This window comes from Arachis stenosperma, chromosome 9 (genome assembly GCF_014773155.1).
Source record: "Arachis stenosperma cultivar V10309 chromosome 9, arast.V10309.gnm1.PFL2, whole genome shotgun sequence".
Classification (NCBI taxonomy): Eukaryota; Viridiplantae; Streptophyta; class Magnoliopsida; order Fabales; family Fabaceae; genus Arachis; species Arachis stenosperma.
In genome coordinates, this window is record NC_080385.1 from 132,497,883 (window position 1) to 132,522,130 (window position 24,248).

The following is a 24,248-nucleotide window of genomic DNA, read 5'->3' on the forward strand; positions in this document are numbered from 1 at the left end:
CACTTAATTTTCGAAAATTACTTCCCTTCTTCTCACATCCTTCTATTTCTGGACTAACTCTATTCTTTAATGCAAAATTCGAACTCCATCTTCTTTGATAAGTTCGAATTTTCTACTTCTGTCTTCCATTTTTCTTCCTCTGACACCTCAAGGAATCTCTATACTGTGACATGGAGGATTCCATATTTTCTTGTTTTCTTCTCTTTCATATGAGCAGGAACAAAGACAAAGGCATTCTTGAAGCTGACCAAATTCTTCAAAGAAGAAGAACACATGGCAGCCGAAAACAACAACAATGCAAACAATGCAAGGAAGGTGCTGGGTGACTTTACTGCACCTACTCCTGATTTCTATGGGAGAAGCATCTCTATCCCTGCCATTGGAGCAAACAACTTTGAGCTAAAGCCTCAATTAGTTTCTCTAATGCAACAGAATTGCAAGTTCCATGGACTTCCAATGGAAGATCCTCATCAGTTTTTAGCTGAGTTCTTGCAAAATCTGTGACACAGTCAAGACTAATGGGGTTAACCCTGAGGTCTATAGACTGATGCTATTCCCTTTTGCTGTAAGAGACAGGGCTAGAATATGGTTGGACTCCCAACCTAAAGAAAGCCTGGACTCTTGGGAAAAGCTAGTCAATGCCTTCTTGGCAAAGTTCTTTCCACCACAAAGATGGAGTAAGCTTAGAGTGGAAGTCCAAACCTTCAGACAGAAGGATGGGGAATCCCTCTATGAAGCTTGGGAAAGATACAAACAATTAATCAGAAAATGTCCATCTGACATGCTTTCTGAATGGAGCATCATAGGTATTTTCTATGATGGTCTCTCTGAACTATCCAAGATGTCCTTGGATAGCTCTGCAGGAGGATCTCTTCACCTGAAGAAGACGCCTGCAGAAGCTCAAGAATTGATTGAAATGGTTGCAAATAACCAATTCATGTACACTTCTGAAAGAAATCCTGTGAACAATGGGACTAGTCAGAAGAAAGGAGTTCTTGAGATTGACACTCTGAATGCCATTTTGGCTCAGAATAAAATATTGACTCAACAAGTCAATTTGATTTCTCAAAGTCTGTCTGGAATGCAAAATGCACCAAACAGTACTAAGGATGCTTCATCTGAGGAAGAAGCTTATGATCCTGAGAACCCTTCCATGGAAGAGGTGAATTACCTAGGAGAACCCTATGGAAACACCTATAATTCTTCATGGAAGAATCAAGAGAAACCTCAACAAGGTTTCAATAACAATAATGGTGGAAGAAACAGGTTTAGCAATGGCAAGCCTTTTCCATCATCTTCTCAGCAACAGACAGAGAGTTCTAAGCAGAGTACTTCTGACTTAGCAACAATGGTCTCTGATCTAATAAAGACCACTCAAAGTTTCATGAATGAAACAAGGTCCTCTATCAGAAATCTGGAAGGACAAGTGGGTCAGCTGAGTAAGAAAGTTACTGAACTCCCTCCTAGTACTCTCCCAAGTAATACAGAAGAAAATCCAAAAGGAGAGTGCAAAGCCACAACCATGGCCGAATATGGAGAGGAAAGAGAGGAGGTGGACGCCACTGAGAAAGACCTCAATGGGCGTGCACCAACCTCCTCTGAGTTCCCCAAATGAGGAACCATGGGAATCTGAGGCTCAAAATGAGACCATAGAGATTCCATTGGACTTGTAGAGAATGTTTTGGTTAAGATTGAAGACCACTACATCCCTACTGATTTCATAGTCCTAGAGACTGGGAAGTGCATGGATGAATCCATCATCCTTGGCAGACCTTTCCTAGCCACAGCAAAGGCTGTGATTGATGTTGATAGAGGTGAACTGATCATTCAAGTGAATGAAAACTCCTTGATGTTTAAGGCTCAAGGATATCCCTCTGTCACCATGGAGAAGAAGCATGAAGAGCTTCTCTCAAATCAGAGACAAATAGAGCCCCCACAGTCAAACTCTAAGTTTGGTGTTGGGAGGCCACAACCAAACTCTAAGTTTGGTGTTGAACCCCCACATTCAAACTCTAAGTTTGGTGTTGGGAGGTTCCAACATTGCTCTGATCATTTGTGAGGCTCCATGAGAGCCATCTGTCAAGCTACTGACATTAAAGAAGCGCTTGTTGGGAGGCAACCCAATGTTTTATAATTAACTATTTCCTTTTGTTATTTTATCTTTTTTGTAGGTTGATGATCATAAGAAGTCACAAAAACAATGAAAAGAGCAAAAACAGAATGAAAAACAGGAAGAAAAACAGCACACCCCGGAGGAAGAACCTGCTGGCGTTTAAACGCCAGTCAGGCTAGCAGATGGGCGTTTAACGCCCAGTCTGGTGCCATTCTGGGCGTTTAACGCCAGAAAGGGGCACCAGACTGGCGTTAAACGCCAGTAAAGGGCACCAACCTGGCGTTAAACGCCAGGAATGGGCACCAGCCCGGCGTTTAACGCCAGAAATGGCTCAAAACGTGGATTTTGATGCCATTTGGTGCAGGGATGACTTTTCCTTGACACCTAAGGATCTGTGGACCCCACAGGATCCCCAAACAACCCCCCACTCTCTCTTCTTCTTCACCCTTCACCAATCACCTCAACATCTCTTTCTCTTCACCACTCACATCCATCCTTCATAAACCACCACTTCTCCCCATACATGGCCGAACACAAAGCCATCTCCCTCTCCTCCATTTCTTCTTCTTCTACTCTCTTCCCTCTTCTTTTGCTCGAGACGAGCAAACCTTTTAAGTTTGGTGTGGTAAAAGCATTGCTTTTTGCTTTTCCATAACCATTTATGGCATCCAAAGCCGGTTCAACTGAGAAGGCATGACCTCAAGCCCATCACTAAGAAGAAGATGGAGCAAACAAGAGACCCCTCTCATCAAGAAATCCCTGAGAAACCTCAAGGGATGCACTTCCCTCCACAAGACTACTGGGAGCAACTGAACACCTCCCTAGAAGAATTAAGTTCCAACATGGGACAACTAAGGTGGAGCACCAAGAACATGCCATCCTCCTCCATGAAATTGGAGAAGATCAAAGGATCATGAAAGAGAGCAACAAACAAGGAAGAGACATTGAGGAGCTCAAGCACTCCATAGGATCTTCAAGAAGAAGAAAGAGCCGTCATTACTAAGGTGGACCCTTCTTTAATCTCCTTGTTCTTTGCTTTTCTGTTTTTCGAATTTGAATTTGTGGTTCATGAATGTTAAAATTGTTGGCTCTTGAAAGAATGATGAAAAGGAGACATGTTACTGAGGATCTGAAAAATCATAAAAATGATTCTTGAAGCAAGAAAAAGCAGTGAATACAAAAAAAAAAAAAAGAGAGAAGCAGAAAAACGAAAAAAAAAAAGGGAGAAAGAAAAAGAAAAGAAAAGAAAGAAATAAAGTTGTGATCCAAGGCAATAAGAGTGTGCTTAAGAACCTTGGACACCTCTAATTGGGGACTTTAGCAAAGCTGAGTCACAATCTGAAAAGGTTCACCCAATTATGTGTCTGTGGCATGTATGTATCCGGTGGTAATACTGGAAGACAGAGTGCTTTGGGCCACGGCCAAGACTCAATAAGTAGCTGTGTTCAAGAATCATCATACTTAACTAGAATCAATAATACTATCTGGATTCGGAGTTCCTAAAGAAGCCAATCATTCTGAATTTCAAAGGATAAAGTGAGATGCCAAAACTGTTCGAGGCAAAAGCTACTAGTCCCGCTCATCTAATTTGGAGCTTAGTTTCATTGATAATTGGAGTTTATAGTATATTCTCTTCTTTTTTCTATTTGATTTTCAGTTGCTTGGGGACAAGCAACAATTTAAGTTTGGTGTTGTGATGAGCGGATAATTTGTATGCTTTTTGGCATTGTTTTTAGTATGTTTTTAGTAGTTTTTAGTTTAGTTTTTATATATTTTTATTAGTTTTTAGTTAAAATTCACTTTTCTGGACTTTACTATGAGTTTGTGTGTTTTTCTGTGATTTCAGGTATTTTCTGGCTGAAATTGAAGGTTCTGAGCAAAAATCTGATCCAGAGACTAAAAAGGACTGCAGATGCTGTTGGATTCTGACCTCCCTGCACTCGAAGTGGATTTTCTGGAGCTACAGAAGCCCAATTGGCGCGCTCTCAACGGCGTTGGAAGTAGACATCCAGGGCTTTCCAGCAATATATAATAGTCCATACTTTGTCCAAGATTGATGGCCCAAACCCGCGAAGCATCCGGCCTCAAAATTCCCAGCGTTTAAACGCCCAAACTGGCACCTAAATGGGAGTTAAACGCCCAAACTGGCATAAAAGCTGGAGTTAAACGCCAGGAAGAGTCTCTACACGAAAATTACTTCATTGCTCAGCCCAAGCACACACCAAGGGGCCCGGAAGTGGATTTTTATGTCATTTACTCACCTTTGTACACCTTAGGCTACTAGTTTTCTATATATAGAACCTTTTACTATTGTATTTTCATCTTGGTTCTTCTGGTTCCCTCTCTAGGGGCCGAAACCAATGATCACACTGTTCTTATGTATTTTCAACGGTGGAGTTTCTACACACCATAGATTAAGGTGTGGAGCTCTGCGTACCCTCGAGTATTAATGCAATTACTATTGTTCTTCCATTCAATTCCGCTTGTTCTTTACCAAGATATCCTTGTTCTTCAACATGATGAAGGTGATGATTGACGCCATCACCATTCTCACCCATGAACAAGGTGACTGACAACCATTCTTGTTCTACAAGCATCCGAGGCTTAGTGAATCTCTTGGATTCTTCGGAATCTTCGTGGTATAGGCAGGACCTGATGGCGGCATTCAAGAGAATCCGGAAGGTCTAAACCTTGTCTGTGTATTCTGAGTAGGATTCAATGATTGAATGACTGTGATGTGCTTCAAACCTGTAAACCTACTGGGCGTTAGTGACAGACGCAAAAGAGTGATTCTATTCGGTAGGGGAGGGAACCAAACCGGTGATTGGCGGCACTGTGACAGAGTGCTTTGCATTAGCTTTCACTGCGCGGATGGGAGGTAGCTGCTGACAACAGTGAGACCCTACACGAGCTTGCCATGGAAAGGAGTAAGAAAGGATTGGATGAAGACTGTAGGAAAGCAGAGAGACGGAAGGGAAGGCATCTTCATACACTTGTCTGAAGCTCTTAAACCAATGATATACATAAGTATCCCTATCTTTATCTTTTATGTTATTTTCGTTCATCACCATATCCATTTGAGTTTGCCTGACTGAGATTTACAAGATGACCATAGCTTGCTTCATACCACCAATCTCCGTGGGATCGACCCTTACTCGCGTAAGGTATTACTTGGACGACCCAGTGCACTTGCTGGTTAGTTGTGCGAAGTTGTAGTGATCACAATTTCGTGCACCATCCATCTAAGCAAAGGCTAAAAGAATCACCATAAACGCTAAAATCATCCATAAAAACCTCCATACAGTCCTCAATAAGATCAGAGAAAAGACTCATCATGCACCTCTAGAAAGTAGCTGGTGCATTGCACAAGCCAAAGGACATTCTCTTGTAAGCATAAGTTCCAAAAGGACATGTAAAGGTAGTCTTTTCCTGATCCTCAGGAGCTATATGAATTTGGAAATAGCCTGTGTAACCATCTAAAAAGCAATAATGTGATTTACCTGACAGGCGATCTAGCATTTGATCAATGAATGGAAGTGGGTAGTGATCCTTACGAGTAGCTTGGTTGAGACGCCTGTAATCAATGCAGACTCTCCAAGCGTTTTGTACTCTGGTTGCTATGAGCTCTCTATGCTCATTCTTCACTGTAGTTACTCTAGACTTCTTGGGCACCACCTGTACTGGGCTCACCCATTTACTGTCTGAGATGGGGTAAATGATACCTGCCTCTAATAGTCGGGTCACTTCCTTCTTGACAACCTCTAAAATAGTGGGGTTCAATCTTCTTTGGGGTTGACGAACAGGTCTTGCTCCTTCTTCTAAAAATATTCTGTGCTCACAAACTTGAGGATTGATGCCTACTATGTCTGCTAGACTCCACCCAATTGCTTTCTTGTGCTTCCTCAGCACACCAAGTAACTGCTCTTCCTGTTCAGGAGTGAGGTCTTGTGCAATGATAACTGGAAACTTCCGCCGGTCCTCAAGGTAAGCATATTTGAGGTGTGGAGAGAGTGGTTTCAATTCCAACTTCTGGTCATGGTCTGGCTCTGGATTATCTGAAATTGGTGGCAGTGGTAGAGTACCTGCATTGTCCTTGGAATTTCCCACACTTGGACCTTGTTCTATGTACTTATCCTCAAACTCTTCCTGGTGAACTTCAGCTACAGTTTCATCTATGATGTCACACTGGAAGATAGAACGATCTTCTGGAGGGTTGTTTATGACTCTATTCAGATTGAAGATTACCATTCGGCCATCTATTTCAAAAGAGTATGTTCCTGAAAAAGCATCCAATTTGAATTTTGATATCTTCAGGAATGGTCTCCCAAGTAGGATTAATGATGGCTTATCTGAGTCATTATGGGGCATCTCCAAGATATAAAAATCAGTGGGAAATGTGAGCCCTTTAATGTTCACTAAAACGTCTTCAGCAACTCCAGCCACTGTAATAATACTTTTATCTGCTAACACAAAACGAGCTGCCGACCTTTTTAAGGAAGGGAGCCTTAAAACATCATATACAGATAAAGGCATTATACTAACACATGCTCCTAAATCACACATGCAGTCATAAATTACTACACCTCTAATAGTACAACTAACTATACAAGGACCTGGGTCGTTACACTTTTCAGGTAAATTTCCCATTAAAGCAGATATAAAACTTCCTAAAGGAATAGTTTCTAATTCATTAATTTTGTCTTTATGTATGCACAAATCTTTTAGAAACTTTTCATATTTAGGTACCTGTTGAATGACATAAAAAAGGGGAACAGTTACCTCAACCTTTCTGAATATTTCTACCATTTTGGGATCAGGTTCCAACTGCTTCCTGGGCTTCCTTGCAAGTTGTGGAAATGGAATGGGAGTGGTGTTTTCTGCAGTGTCTACGCTTTTTGGTGCTTCCTCCTGTGGTTGAGCTTCTTCTTCTTCAGCTATATCCTGTATGTCCTCTTCCTCTTCAACATCTTCTATTTCTACTACCTCTTCAGCTGAGGCGTATTTTGGTGGGCTTGGCTCCTCCTGATTCCTCTCATGCAGTGTGGTTCCAGACCTTAGGGTGATGGCATTAATGCCACCCTTTGGGTTGGGTAATGGTTGAGAGGAGAGTCCACCAGAGCTTGAGGACTGGTTGTTGGAGTTATTCATTGAGCTAATCTATGAGACAAGGGTTTGTAAAGTAGAAGTCAAAACATTCATAGCAGAAGTAAGGTTGTTTTCCATGGCCTGTTGCCTCCGATCAATGGCTTGTAGTAATTCATCATTAGGAGATGAAGAGGGGTAAGTGATCTAAGAGGTCTGCTGAGATGCTTGAGGCTGTCTTAAATGAGGTGCTCTGTAGGACTGATTCTGATTCTGCTGCCTGAAGTTATTATTGTTATTCCACCTCAGATTTCCATTATTATCTCTGCTTCCTCTATTATAATTGTCCCTCCAACCCTGGTTAGAATTGTCTCTCCAACCTTGGTTAGAGTTATCCTGCCATCCTTGGTTATAGTTGCCACCTTGATTGTACCCTTGATTGTACCATTGATTGGGGCGGTCATGGAAGTTATGAGTGGCTGCTACAGTGTTGTCTTCTGGTTGGAGTTGCGGATACTCATCAGTATAGTGACTGTAATCTGCACAGATTCCGCATACTCTTTGTGGAACCAACTGCTGGCTGTGCTGTGGTGGAGAAGGCTGAACTTGCTGAGGTTGTTGTTGATTCAGTTGCATCTGCTTCAGCAAGTTAGTCAGTTCACATAAGCTCTGAGCTATAGCAGTAGTCTCTTTACTAGTAGATACCTCCGCAACAGCTCTTGACCGATTTTGTCTCTGCCTATGATTCCTAGTAGAGTCAACTAAGTCGCTGATCAATTGCCATGCTTCTTCTGTAGTCTTGTACTTTTTCATAGAACCATTGCTAGCACCTTCCAGTGTGGTCCTATCTTGAGATTTCAAACCTTGTGTAAAGTAACCGAGCAACACTATCTTGTCAATCATATGATGGGGACACGCGTCTCGAAGAGTATTAAAGCGTTCCAAGTATTCATAGAGGGTCTCAGATTCATCCTGAACGATCATAGACATGTCCTTCCTCAGCTTATCAGCAACTTCAGCTGGAAAGAATTTATCCAGAAACTCTCTCCTGAGTGCGTCCCAGTTGGAAACAGTTGCTCCGGGTTGAGTGTAGTACCACTCTCTTGCCTTTCCCTCCAGAGAAAACGGGAAGGCTTTCAACAGAATGGAGATTTCATCAGTGCCATCACGCTTAACAGTAGAGCAAGCGGTCTGGAAATCCCTAAGATGCCTAATAGGCTCTTGAGCAGGTAAGCCATGAAACTTGGGCATCAAATTGAGTAGTGAAGACTTTATTTCAAAATCTACAGCTACTGCTGGGTGGTGTGCCTGGAATGGTTGGAGCGTAAAATCAGGGGCTCCTTCCTCCTGGATAGTGACTCTTCTGGGCGCTGCCATGTCACCTGCACGTAAATGAACTGGATCAGTAGAGAGGGAGCTTGTTTCTTCCTTAGATGACGGTTCCGGTTCGTCCTCAAAGAGGAGTCGCTGACGTGTAGCTTGCCTTATATGTGAAAGAGTTCTTTCAATCTCAGGGTCAAATGCTGGCAAGCTTGGATCAGGAAGTGAACGCGTCATTTAACGAAAGAAACGTACAGCTCATAGTGACAAAAATAAAATAAAATGCAAATAAATAAATTCTAATTAATTACTTTAGCACTCTATTGCAATTCTCCGGCAACGACGCCAAAAATTGATGCGGTGGAAATTGGTGAATTAAAAATTATTAAAATATATACGTTGCAAGTATAGTTCTTAACTCACCAGAAATCCACTTATCAATTTAGAAAGGTGTCATAGGAATTTAAAATTAAAATACTGGGAGTATGAATCCCAGGTCGTCTCCCAACGAGTTGCAGAAAAGCGTGCTATTTTATTAATCAGATGTTTTCAAAAAGGTTTGAGTTGAGTAAACAGGAAATAAAAATTGGAGAATTTGAATAATGTAAATAAAGCCTTGACTGGGAGTTGATTAGTTGGAATTTCCAATGGTAAAATTAACAAAGCAAAAGACATGGAAGAGTAAAGCCAAGTAAAGAAAACGAACTAGAATGACGAAGTCTTGATGAGGTAATAACTCTTCTCAATATCCCAATGCAAAAAGTGGTAAAAAATAATATCCTAAGAACTATGAATATCTAGAGAGAAAAACCTAGAGGAGGAGTAAAAACTAGATCTAAAACTAAAACTGTGTAGAATGAATTGTTGTTCTGGTTTCTGCATGTTCTCTGGCTCTAGTCTGCTGTTCTGGGCCAAAAACTGGGTCAAAATAAGGTCCAAAATGGCCCCCAGTGAAATCTGCAGATTATGCAGATTGCGCTCGTCACGCGATCGCGTCATCCATGCGGACGCGTCATTTGCGTTTTTTCTTGCCGCGCGTTCGCGTCGTCCACGCTTCCGCGTCACTTGTGCTTTTCCATTCCGCGCGGTCGCATGAGCCATGCGGCCGCGTCACTGTGATTTCTCCTCTTTCGCGTGAACGCGTGAGCCATGCGGCCGCGTCACTTCTCGCTGGTCATCTCCTTAATTTCTCGTGCTCCTTCCATTTTTGCTAGCTTCCTTTTCAATCCCTAACTCATTCATGCCCTATAAAGCCTGAAACACTTAACACACAGATTATGGCATCGAATGGAATAACGGAGAATTAAAATGCATAATTAAAAGTCTCTAGGAAGCAGCTTTCAATCATGTAATAATTTCAGGAAGGAAATATAAATGCATGCTAAATTAATGAATAAGTGGGTAAGGATTATGATAAAACCACACAATTAAACACAATATAAACCATAAAATAGTGTGGTTTATCAATGGTGGTTGGAATGATGGTGTTTGAGGACTATGTTGAGAGTATGGTGCATAGAATGATGGTGGGTGAGTGGCATAATCATGATAAGAACCATCATATCCATTGGAATGATATGCATTATAGGAGGTGGTGGACGAAATTGTGATCCTCAAAGTTGGTCTCTTTGTACTTGTATGAAATTTTAATATTGGCTCTATCAAAAATACCCCAAAGAGATCATGGTATGATGAATTGGGATCTTAATAATCCCTGGTAATGGCACGTGTGATCACAACTCCATTCAACTTAACCAGCAAGTGTACTGGATCATCCAAGTAATACCTTACGTGAGTAAGGGTCGATCCCACAGAGATTGTTGGTATGAAGCAAGCTATGATCACCTTGTAAATCTTAGTTAGAAAGATTAAATGGTTTATGATAAGTTCAAAAATAAATAATAAACAGAAAATAAAATAGTAAATAGTTACTCATATAATTCCATGGTGGGAATTTCAGATAGGCATATGGAGATGCTGTGCTCCTCTCGAATCTCTACTTTCTTATTACATTCATCCAATCCTTCTTACTCCTTTCCATGGCAAGCTGTATGTAGGGCATCACCGTTGTCAATGGCTACATCCCATCCTCTCAGTGAAAATGGTCCTATACTCTGTGATGAGCGGATAATTTATACGCTTTTTGGCATTGTTTTTAGGTAGTTTTTAGTAAGATCTAGCTACTTTTAGGGATGTTTTAATTAGTTTTTATGTTAAATTCAAATTTCTAGACTTTACTATGAGTTTGTGTGTTTTTCTATAATTTCAGGTAATTTCTGGCTGAAATTGAGGGACTTGAGCAAAACTCTGAAAAAGGCTGACAAAAGGACTGCTGATGCTGTTGGAATCTGACCTCCCTGCACTCGAAATGGATTTTCTGGAGCTACAGAACTCCATTTGGCGCGCTCTCAATAGCGTTGGAAAGTAGACATCCAGAGCTTTCCAGCAATATATAATAGTCCATACTTTATTCGGAAATTGATGACGTAACTTGGCGTTGAACGCCAAGTACATGCTGCTGTCTGGAGTTAAACGCCAGAAAAACGTCATGATCCGGAGTTGAACGCCCAAAACACGTCATAACTCGAAGTTCAACTCCAAGAGAAGCCTCAGCTCGTGGATTGATCAAGCTCAGCCCAAGCATACACCAAGTGGGCCCCGGAAGTGGATTTATGCATCAATTACTTACTCATGTAAACCCTAGTAGCTAGTTTATTATAAATAGGACTTTTTACTAGTGTATTAGACATCTGGGGACGGTTAGTTCTCAGATCATGGGGGCTGGCCATTCGGCCATGCCTAAACCTTTTACTTATATATTTTCAACGGTGGAGTTTCTGCACACCATAGATTAAGGGTGTGGAGCTCTGCTGTACCTCAAGTTTCAATACAATCACTATTACTTTCTATTCAATTCTCTTTTATTCTTATTCCAAGATATACGTTGCACAACACTTTGACGAATGTGATGATCAGTGACACTCATCATCATTCTCACCTATGAACGCGCGTGACTGACAACCACTTCCGTTCTACCTTAGGCCGGGCGCATATCTCTTAGATTCCCCAACAGAATCTTCGTGGTATAAGCTAGATAGATGGCGGCATTTATGAGGATCCGGAAAGTCTCACCTTGTCTGTGGTATTCCGAGTAGGATCCTGGGAATCCGGAAAGTCTAACCTTGTCTGTGGTATTCCGAGTAGGATTCCGGTAATGAATGACTGTGACGTGCTTCAGACTCGCAAGTGCTGGGCGTTAGTGACAGACGCAAAAGAATCAAGGGATTCTATTCGTGAGCGTAGTTTTCACTGCAAGGATGGGATGTAGCCTTCGGCCAGTGTGATGCCTCCAGACGATTAGCCATGCGAGTGACAGCGCAGAGGACCATTTTCCGAGAGGATTAAAAGTAGCCATCGTCGAACGGTGAACCCCTATACACAGCTTGCCATGGAAAGGAGTAAGAAGGATTGAGTTGAAGCAGTAGGAAAGTAGGCGTTCTTGAGCCATACAGTCTCTCCATTCGCTTATCTGAAATTCCCATCAATGAATCTGCATAAGTATTCTATCCCTTTTATTATTTTCTATTTCTTATTTTCTATTCGAAACCATAAACCAATTCAATCTGCCTAACTGAGATTTACAAGGTGACCATAGCTTGCTTCATACCAACAATCTCTGTGGGATCGACCCTTACTCGCGTAAGGTTTATTACTTGGACGACCCAGTACACTTGCTGGTTAGTTGAACGGAGTTGTGAATTCAACTGGTGCCATAATAATGATTTCATACAAATACAAAGAACATGGATCACAATTTCGTCCACCAAGTTTTTGGCGCCGTTGCCGGGGAATGAACAAGCAATGAATATTAACACATGAACAACAATTTCGTGCACCAAGTTTTTGGCGCCGTTGCCGGGGATTGTTCGAGTATGGACAACTGACGGTTCATCTTGTTGCTCAGATTAGGTAATTTTCTTTTCAAAAATATTTTTCAAAATTTTTCTTTTATTTTTCATTTTTCTAAACTTTATTTTCGAAAAAATTAATAAAAATTCAAAAAAATTCATAAAATCATAAAAAATAAAAATATTTTGTGTTCTTGTTGAGTCTTGAGTCAATTTTTAAGTTTGGTGTCAATTGCATGCTTTAAAAATTTTTCTTGCATTTTTTCGAAAATCCCATGTATTCATAGTGTTCTTCATGATCTTCAAGTTGTTCTTGATAAGTCCTCTTGTTTGATCTTGATGTTTTATTATTTTGTGTTGTTTGTTGTTTTTCATATGCATTTTTCGTTTGTTAGAGTCCATGCATTAAAGATTTCTAAGTTTGGTGTCTTGCATGTTTTCTTTGCATCAAATTTTTTTTTTCAAAATTGTGTTCTTGATGTTCATCATGATCTTCAAAGTGTTCTTGGTGTTCATCTTGACATTCATAGTGTTCTTGCATGCATCTTGTATTTTGATCCAAAATTTTCATGTTTTGGGTCATTTTTGTGTTTTTCTCTCTTCATCATTAAAAATTCAAAAAAAAAATATCTTGTCCTTATTTTTCTCCAAATTTTTGAAAATTTGAGTGACCAAGTCAAAAATTTTTAAAATTAGTTGTTTCTTATGAGTTAAGTCAAATTTTCAATTTTTAAAAATCTTATCTTTTCAAATCTTTTTCAAAAATCACATCTCTTTTTCATTTTTTTTATAATTTTCGAAATTTTTTTTTAATATATTTTTCAAAATCTTTTTCTTATCTTTTACATCATTTTCGAAAATATAATCAATAATTAATGTTTTGATTCAAAAATTTGAAGTTTGTTACTTTCTTGCTAAGAAAGATTCAATCTTTAAGTTCTAGAATCTTATCTTGTAGTTTCTTGTTAGTGAAGTAAATAATTTCAAATTTTTAAATTAATCTTTTTTTTTATCTTATCTTAATCTTTTTCAAAAAAATAAAATTTTTTTATCTTTTTATCTTATTTTTTTATTTCAAAATATCTTATCTAAACTTCTTATCTTCTTATCTTTTCAAATTTGATTTCAAATCTTTTTCAATCAACTAACTAACTTGTTGTTTTGTTTCTTATCTTTTTCAAAAACCACCTAACTACTTTTCCCTCTCTAATTTTCGAAAATATCTCACCTCTTTTTCCAAAATTCTTTTTGTTTTAAATTTTAATTTTAATCTTATCTTATCTTTAATTTTCAAAAATTACTAACCCCTTTTTCAAAATTATTTTCGAAAATTCTCCCTCTCTTTTCTTATTTTATTTAATTAATTATTTAATTACTAACACTTCTCTTCACCTCTCTTCATCTAAAAATCTGAACCCATCCTTCTTCACTCTTCTCCCCTTTCTTTTTCTACTAACATAAAGGAATCTCTATACTGTGACATAGAGGATTCCTCTTTCTTTTCTTGTTTTCTTCTCTTTCATATGAGCAGGAATAGGGATAAGGGCACTCTTGTTGAAATTGATCCAGAACCTGAAAGGACTCTGAAGGGAAAATTAAGAGAAACTAAATTACAACTATCCAGAAACAACCCTTCAGAAATTTTCGAACAAGAAAAGGAGATGGCAGCCGAAAATAATAATAATGCAAGGAGAATGCTTGGTGACTTCACAAAGCCAACGTCCAAGTTTGATGGAAGAAGCATCTCCATTCCTGCCATTGGAGCCAATAACTTTGAGCTGAAACCTCAGCTAGTTGCCTTAATGCAACAAAACTGCAAGTTTTATGGACTTCCATCTGAAGATCCTTATCAGTTTTTAACTGAGTTCTTGCAGATCTGTGAGACTGTAAAGACGAATGGAGTTGATCCTGAAGTCTACAGACTCATGCTTTTCCCTTTTGCTGTAAGAGACAGAGCTAGAATATGGTTGGATTCACAACCCAAGGATAGCCTGGACTCATGGGATAAATTGGTCACTGCCTTCTTGGATAAATTCTTTCCTCCTCAAAAGTTGAGCAAGCTGAGAGTGGATGTTCAAACCTTCAAACAAAAAGATGGTGAACCACTCTATGAAGCTTGGGAAAGATACAAGCAGCTGACCAAAAGATGTCCATCTGACATGTTTTCAGAATGGACCATATTAGATATATTCTATTATGGTCTCTCTGAATTTTCGAAAATGTCATTGGACCATTCTGCAGGTGGATCTATTCACCTGAAGAAAACGCCTGAAGAGGCTCAAGAACTCATTGACATGGTTGCAAATAACCAGTTCATGTACACTTCTGAGAGGAATTCCGTGAATAATGGGATAACCTCAGAAGAGGAGTTCTTGAAATTGATGCTCTGAATGCCATATTGGCTCAGAACAAAGTGTTGACTCAACAGGTCAACATGATCTCTCAAAATCTAAATGGATGGCAACATGCATCCAACAGTACTAGAGAAGCTTCTGAAGAAGCTTATGATCCTGAGAACCCTGCCATGGCAGAGGTTAATTACATGGGTGAACCTTATGGAAACACTTATACCCATCATGGAGAAATCATCCAAATTTCTCATGGAAGGATCAACAAAAGCCTCAACAAGGCTTTAACAATGGTGGACGTAATAGGCTGGGCAATAGCAAGCCATATCCATCATCTTCTCAGCAACAGACAGAGAATTCTGAACAAAACACCTCTAATTTAGCCAATGTAGTCTCTGATCTGTCAAAGGCCACTTTCAGTTTCATGAGTGAAACAAGATCCTCCATTAGAAATCTGGAGGCACAAGTGGGCCAGCTGAGTAAGAAAGTCATTGAAACTCCTCCCAGTATTCTTCCAAGCAATACAGAAGAGAATCCAAAAGGAGAGTGCAAAGCCATTGACATAGTCAGTATGGCCGAATGCACAAGGGAGGAGGAGGATGAAAATCCTAGTGAGAAAGACCTCCTGGGACGTCCCTCAAGCAAGAAGGAGTTTCCTATTAAGGATCCAAAGGAATCTGAGGCTCATATAGAGACCATAGAGATTCCATTAAATCTCCTTCTGCCATTCATGAGCTCTGAAGACTATTCTTCCTCTGAAGAGGATGAAGATGTAACTAGAGAGCAAGTTGCTCAATATTTAGGAGCTATCATGAAGCTGAATGCCAAGTTATTTGGTAATGAGACTTGGGAAAGCGAATCTCCCTTGCTCATTAATGAACTGGATACTTGGATTCAGAAAATTCTACCTCAAAAGAAACAAGATCCTGGCAAGTTCTTAATACCTTGTACCATAGGCACCATGATCTTTGAAAAAGCTCTGTGTGATCTGGGGTCAGGGATAAATCTTATGCCACTCTCTGTAATGGAGAAGCTGGGGATCATTGAGGTACAACCTGCCTTGTTCTCATTACAATTGGCAGACAAGTCATTGAGACAAGCTTATGGAATAGTAGAGGACGTGCTAGTAAAGGTTGGAAGCCTTTACATCCCTGCTGATTTCATAATCTTAGACACTAGGAAGGAAGAGGATGATTGCATCATCCTTGGAAGACCTTTCCTAGCCACAGCAGGAGCTGTGATAGATGTCAACAGAGGTGAATTAGTCCTTCAATTGAATGGGGACTACCTTGTGTTTAAGGCACATGGCCATCTCTCTATGACAGAAGAGAGTAAGCATGAAGAGCTTCTCTCAGTTCAGAGTCAAGAAGAGCCCACACAGTCAAACTCTAAGTTTGGTGTTGTGAGGCCACAACCAAACTCTAAGTTTGGTGTTAAGACCCCATATCCAAACTCTAAGTTTGGTGTTGGCAACTATACAACATTGACCTGATCACCTTGTGGCTCCATGAGAGCCACTGTCAAGCTATTGACATTAAAGAAGCGCTTGTTGGGAGGCAACCCAATTTTATTTATCTAATTTTATTTTATTATATTTTATTGTTATTTTGTGTTTTATTAGGTACATGATCGTGAGGAGTCACGAAAAAATCATAAAAATTAAAAACAGAATCAAAAACAGCAGAAGAAAAAATTTACACCCTGGAGGACGCACAGGCTGGCGTTCAACGCCAGTAAGATGCATCTGGCTGGCGTTCAACGCCAGAACAGAGCACCATTCTGGCACTGAACGCCAGAAATAAGCAACATTCTGGCGCTGAATGCCAGGAATGTGCCTAAAGAAGAAAAACTGGCGCTGAACGCCAGTAACAAGCATGAAACTGGCGTACAACGCCAGAAACATGCTTTACATAGGCGTTGAACGCCCAGAATATACACCAATGGGCGTTTAAACGCCAGAATGGTGTGTAAAGGCATTTTACATGCCTATTTGGTGCAGGGATAGAATTCCTTGACACCTTAGGATCTGTGAACCTCACAGGATCCCTACCTACCTCGCCCTCTCTCTCTCCATTCATGGTCATCCCTTATGTTTTTCATTCACCACCCACATTTATCCACTCTTCCCCATACACCCCACCTACCTTTACAATTCAACTTCTCCTTCCCACCCAATCCCACCCATATAGCCGAATCCATCTCCCCTCACTCTCCTCCATTTTCTTCTTCTTCTTCTTCTTCTTCTCTTCTTTCTTCTCTTGCTCGAGGGCGAGCAATGTTTTAAGTTTGGTGTGGTAAAAGCATAGCTTTTTTGCTTTTCCATTACCATTAATGGCACCTAAGACCAGAGAAACCTCAGAGGGAAAGACTCATATAAAGCCGTCATAGCTCAGTGGTAGAACATGTGGCTGCAAATCAAGAGATCCCTGAGATACCTCAGGGGATAAGTTGTCCTCCACACAAATATTGGAAGCAACTAAGGGTAGAAACACCAAAATTACTAGGAATCATTCAACAGAAGCAAGGAAGAGACATAGAGGAGCTCAAAGAGCACCATTGGACCTTCAAGAAGGCGCCACCCTCACTCAGGTGGATTCATTCCTTGTTCTTATTTCTTTCTGCTTTTCGGTTTTTATGCTGTGTTTATCTATGTTTTGTGTCTCAACTTCATGATCATTAGTATGTAATAACTATGTCTTAAAGCTATGAATAAATTCCATTAATCCTTCACCTCTCTTAAAAGAAAAATGTTTTAATTCAAAAGAACAAGAAGTACATGAATTTCGAATTTATCCTTGAATTTAATTTAATTATATTGATGTGGTGACAATACTTTTTGTTTTCTGAATGAATGCTTGAACAGTGCATATTTTTGATCTTGTTGTTTATGAATGTTAAAACTGTTGGCTCTTGAAAGAATGATGAACAAAGAGAAATGTTATTGAGGATCTGAAAAATCATAAAATTGATTCTTGAAGCAAGAAAAAGCAGTGAAAAAGAAGAAGCTTGTGAAAAAAAAAATGGCGAAAAAAAAGAAAGAAAAAGAAAAAGCAAGCAGAAAAAGCCAATAGCCCTTAAAACCGAAAGGCAAGGGTAGAAAGGATCCAAGGCTTTGAGCATCAATGGATAGGAGGGCCCAAGGAAATAAAATCCAGGCCTAAGCGGCTAAATCAAACTGTCCCTAACCATGTGCTTGTGTCATGAAGGTCCAAGTGAAAAGCTTGAGACCAAGTGGTTAAAGTCGTGATCGAAAGCAAAAAGAGTGTGCTTAAGAGCTCTGGACACCACTAACTGGGGACTCTAGCAAAGCTGAGTCACAATCTGAAAAGGTTCACCCAGTTATGTGTCTGTGGCATTTATGTATCCGGTGGTAATACTGGAAAACAAAGTGCTTAGGGCCACAGCCAAGACTCATAAGTAGCTGTGTTCAAGAATCAACATGCTTAACTAGGAAAGTCAATAACACTATCCGAAATTCTAAGTTCCTAGAGAAGCCAATCATTCTAAACTTCAAAGGAAAAAGTGAGATGCCAAAACTGTTCAGAAGCAAAAAGCTACAAGTCCCGCTCATCTAATTATAATTAATATTCATTGATATTTTGGAATTTATAGTATATTCTCTTCTTTTTATCCTATTTGATTTTCAGTTGCTTGGGGACAAGCAACAATTTAAGTTTGGTGTTGTGATGAGCGGATAATTTATACGCTTTTTGGCATTGTTTTTTGGTAGTTTTTAGTAAGATCTAGCTACTTTTAGGGATGTTTTCATTAGTTTTTATGTTAAATTCACATTTCTGGATTTTACTATGAGTTTGTGTGTTTTTCTGTAATTTCAGGTAATTTCTGGCTGAAATTGAGGGACTTGAGCAAAACTCTGAAAAAGGCTGACAAAAGGACTGCTGATGCTGTTGGAATCTGACCTCCCTTCACTCGAAATGGATTTTCTGGAGCTACAGAACTCCATTTGGCGCGATCTCAACGGCGTTGGAAAGTAGACATCTAGAGCTTTCCAGCAATATATAATAGTCCATACTTTATTCGGAAATTGACGACGTAACTTGGCGTTGAACGCCAAGTACATGCTGCTGTCTGGAGTTAAACGCCAGAAAAATGTCATGATCCGGAGTTGAACGCCCAAAACACGTCATAACTCGGAGTTCAACTCCAAGAGAAGCCTCAGCTCGTGGATTGATCAAGCTCAGCCCAAGCATACACCAAGTGGGCCCCGGAAGTGGATTTATGCATCAATTACTTACTCATGTAAACCCTAGTAGCTAGTTTATTATAAATAGAACTTTTTACTAGTGTATTAGACATCTGGGGACGATTAGTTCTCAGATCATGGGGGCTGGCCATTCGGCCATGCCTGAACCTTTTACTTATGTATTTTCAACGGTGGAGTTTCTGCACACCATAGATTAAGGGTGTGGAGCTCTGCTGTACCTCAAGTTTCAATACAATCACTATTACTTTCTATTCAATTCTCTTTTATTCTTATTCCAAGATATACGTTGCACAACACTTTGACGAATGTGATGATCAGTGACACTCATCATCATTCTCACCTATGAACGCGCATGACTGACAACCACTTCCGTTCTACCTTAGGCCGGGCGCATATCTCTTAGATTCCCCAACAGAATCTTCGTGGTATAAGCTAGATAGATGGCGGCATTTATGAGGATCCGGAAAGTCTCACCTTGTCTGTGGTATTCCGAGTAGGATCCTGGGAATCCGGAAAGTCTAACCTTGTCTGTGGTATTCCGAGTAGGATTCCGGTAATGAATGACTGTGACGTGCTTCAGACTCGCAAGTGCTGGGCGTTAGTGACAGACGCAAAAGAATCAAGGGATTCTATTCCAGTAGGAGCGGGAACCAACCAGTGATTAGCCGTGCTGTGACAGAGCGCGTGAGCGTAGTTTTCACTGCGAGGATGGGATGTAGCCTTCGGCCAGTGTGATGCCTCCAGACGATTAGCCATGCGAGTGACAGCGCAGAGGACCATTTTCCCGAGAGGATTAAAAGTAGCCATCGTCGAACGGTGAACCCCTATACACAGCTTGCCATGGAAAGGAGTAAGAAGGATTGAGTTGAAGCAGTAGGAAAGTAGGCGTTCTTGAGCCATACAGTCTCTCCATTCGCTTATCTGAAATTCCCATCAATGAATCTGCATAAGTATTCTATCCCTTTTATTATTTCTATTTTCTTATTTCTATTTTCGAAACCATAAACCAATTCAATCTGCCTAACTGAGATTTACAAGGTGACCATAGCTTGCTTCATACCAACAATCTCTGTGGGATCGACCCTTACTCGCGTAAGGTTTATTACTTGGACGACCCAGTACACTTGCTGGTTAGTTGAACGGAGTTGTGAATTCAACTGGTGCCATAATAATGATTTCATACAAATACAAAGAACATGGATCACAATTTCGTCCACCAAGTTTTTGGTGCCGTTGCCGGGGAATGAACAAGCAATGAATATTAACACATGAACAACAATTTCGTGCACCACTCTGTCACAGCATGGCTAATCATCTGTCGGTTCTCAATCAGGTTGGAATAGAATCCCTTGATTCTTTTGCGTCTGTCACTAACGCCCAGCCTTCAGGAGTTTGAAGCTCGTCACAGTCATTCAATCCCAGAATCCTACTCGGAATACCACAGACAAGGTTAGACTTTTCGGATTCCCGGAATCCTACTCGGAATACCACAGACAAGGTTAGACTTTCTGGATTCCCATGAATGCCGCCATCTATCTAGCTTATACCACGAAGATTCTGTTGGGGAATCTAAGAGATATGCGCCCGGCCTAAGGTAGAACGGAAGTGGATGTCAGTCACGCGCGTTCATAGGTGAGAATGATGATGAGTATCACGGATCATCACATTCATCAAGTTGAAGTGTAACGTATATCTTGGAATAAAAATAAGGAGAATTGAATAGAAAATAATAGTAATTGTATTGAAACTTGAGGTACAGTAGAGCTCCACACCCTTAATCTATGGTGTGTAGAAACTCCACCGTTGAAAATACATAAGTGAAAGGTTCAGGCATGGCCGAATGGCCAGCCCCCAAAACGTGATCAATGGCCCCCAAAGATGAAGAATAAAACAAAAATGAGACCAAAGATGAAATGTGGTCAAAAGACGACTAATACACTAGTAAAAAGTCTTATTTATACTAAACTTGCTACTAGGGTTTACAGAGGTAAGTAATTGATGCATAAATTCACTTCCGGGGCCCACTTGGTGTGTGTTTGGGCTGAGCTTGATCTATCCACGAGCTGAGTCTTCCTTTGGAGTTGAACGCCAAGTTGAAACGTGTTTTGGGCGTTCAACTCCGGGTCGTGACGTGTTTCTGGCGTTTTACTCCAGACAGCAACATGAAACTGGCGTTGAGCGCCAGTTTACGTCTTCAATTCCCGAATAAAGTATGAACTATTATATATTTCTGGAAAGCTCTGGATGTTTACTTTCCAACGCCGTTAAGAGCGCGCCATTTGGAGTTCTGTAGCTCCAGAAAATCCATTTTGAGTGCAGGGAGGTTAGATTCCAACAGCATCAGCAGTCCTTTTGTCAGCCTTTTTCAGAGTTTTGCTCAAGTCCCTCAATTTCAGCCAGAAATTACCTGAAATTACAGAAAAACACACAAACTCATAGTAAAGTCCAGAAATGTGAATTTAACATAAAAACTAATGAAAACATCCCTAAAAGTAGCTTGAACTTACTAAAAACTACCTAAAAACAATGCCAAAAAGCGTATAAATTATCCGCTCATCATAACACCAAACTTAAATTGTTGCTTGTCCCCAAGCAACTGAAAATCAATTAGGATAAAAAGAAGAGAATATACTATAAATCCCAGAATATCAATGAATATTAATTCTAATTAGATGAGCGGGACTTGTAGCTTTTTGCTTCTGAACAGTTTTGGCATCTCACTTTTTCCTTTGAAGTTCAGAATGATTGGCTTCTCTAGGAACTTAGAATTTCGGATAGTGTTATTGATTCTCCTAGTTAAGTTTGTTGATTCTTGAACACAGCTACTTTTATGAGTCTTGGCCGTGGCCCTAAGCACTTTGTTTTCCAGTATTACCACCGGATACATAAATGCCACAGACACATGACTGGGTGAACCTTTTCAGATTGTGACTCAGCTTTGCTAGAGTCCCCAGTTAGAGGTGTCCAGAGCTCTTAAGCACACTCTTTTGCTTTGGATCACGACTTTAACCACTCAGTCTCAAGCTTTTCACTTGGACCTTCATGACACAAGCACATGGTTAGGGACAGCTTGATTTAGCCGCTTAGGCCTGGATTTTATTTCCTTGGGCCCTCCTATCCATTGATGCTCAAAGCCTTGGATCCTTTTTACCCTTGCCTTTTGGTTTTAAGGGCTATTGGCTTTTTCTGCTTGTTTTTTCTTTTTCTATTATATTTTTTTCGCCAATTTTTTTTCACTGCTTTTTCTTGCTTCAAGAATCAATTTTATGATTTTTCAGATCATCAATAACATTTCTCTTTGTTCATGATTCTTTCAAGATCCAACAATTTTAACATTCATAAACAACAAGATCAAAAATATGCACTGTTTAAGCATTCATTCAGAAAACAAAAAGTGTTGTCACCACATCAATATAATTAAACTAATTTCAAGGATAAATTCGAAATTCATGTACTTCTTGTTCTTTTGATTTAGAAACATTTTTCATTTAAGAAAGGTGAATGATTAATGGAATTATTCATAGCTTTAAGACATAGTTACTAAATGATCATGAAGTAGAGACACAAAACATAAATGAACACAACATAAAAACCGAAAAGCAGAAAGAAATAAGAACAAGGAATGAATCCACCTTAGTGGCGTCTCCTTCTTGAAGGACCAACAATGTCCTTAAGCTCTTCTATGTCCCTTCCTTGCCTTTGTTGCTCCTCCCTCATTACTCTTTGATCTTCTCTTATTTCATGGAGAATGATATGTGCTCATGATGTTCCACCCTTAATTGTTCCACATTATAGCTCAAATCTTCTAAGAAAGTGTTGAGTTGTTCCCAATAGTTGTTGGGAGGAAAGTGCATCCCTTGAGGCATCTCAGGAATTTCTTGATGATGAGCTTCCTCATGCATCTCTTGGAAATCCATGGAGGGTTTCTCTTGCTTGCTCCATCCTCTTCTTGGTGATGGGCTTATCCTCTTCAATGGGGATGTCTCCTTCTATGATAACTCCAGCTGAGTAACATAGATGGCAAATAAGGTGAGGAAAAGCTAGCCTTGCCATGGTGGAGGGCTTTTCGGCTATTTTGTAGAATTCATTGGAGACGACTTCATGAACTTCTACTTCCTCTCCAATCATGATACTATGAATCATGATGGCCCGATCCACAGTAACTTCAGATCGGTTGCTAGTGGGAATGATGGAGCGTTGAATGAACTCCAATCATCCTCTAGCCACAGGATTGAGGTCCAGTCTTCTTAGTTGAACTGGCTTGCCTTTGGAGTCTCTTTTCCATTGAGCTCCTTCTACACATATGTCCATAAGGACTTGGTCCAACCTTTGATTAAAGTTAACCCTTCTAGTGTAGGGGCGTACATCTACTTGCATCATGGGCAAGTGGAACACCAACCTCACATTCTCCGGACTAAAATCTAAGTATTTCCCCCGAACCATTGTGAGATAATTCTTTGGACTCGGGTTCATACTTTGATTATGGTTTCTAGTGATCCATGCATTGGCATAGAACTCTTGAACCATTAAGATTCCGACTTGTTGCATGGGGTTGGTTAGGACTTCCCAACCTCTCCTTCGGATCTCATGTCGGATCTCCAGATACTCATTTTTCTTGAGCTTGAAAGAGACCTCAGGGATCACCTTCTTCTTTGCCACAACATCATAGAAGTGGTCTTGATGGCTTTTGGAGATGAATCTTTCCATCTCCCATGACTCGGAGGTGGAAGCTTTTGTCTTCCCTTTTCCTTTTCTAGAGGATTCTCCGGCCTTAGGTGCCATTGATGGTAATGGAAAAACAAAAAGCTTATACTTTTACCACACCAAACTTAAAATATTGCTCGCCCTCGAGCAAGAGAAGAAGAGAAGAAGAAGAAGAAGAAAATATGGAGGAGAGGGAGAGATGGTGTTTCGGCCAAGGTATGGAAGAGGGGGTTGTGTTGTGTGAAAATGAAGTGGAATGGAGGGGTTTATATAGGAAAAGGGGAGAGGGTAGGTTCGGCCATTTAGGGTGGGTTTGGGTGGGAAAGTGTTTTTGAAATTTGAAGGTAGGTGGGGTTTATGGGGAAGAGTGGATGGATGTGAGTGGTGAAGGGGGTAATTGGGAAGAGAGATTGAAGTTGTTGGGAAGTGTAATATGGGAAAGAGTGTTATAGGATTAGGAGGTAAGGTGGAAATATGTTAGGTGGGGATCCTGTGGGGTCCACAGATCCTGAGATGATCCTGTGGGGTCCACAGATCCTGAGGTGATC

The 24,248-nt window shown here is 40.2% G+C and overlaps 1 non-coding gene across 1 annotated transcript; it reads right to left on the reverse strand.

Annotated features, from left to right (window-relative positions):
- Positions 1-679: 679 nt before the first annotated feature.
- On the reverse strand, positions 680-783 carry LOC130952384 (small nucleolar RNA R71). The gene has a single exon (XR_009074565.1). It is a non-coding gene; the product is annotated as a small nucleolar RNA R71 (small nucleolar RNA).
- Between the last annotated feature and the right edge of the window lie 23,465 nt (positions 784-24,248).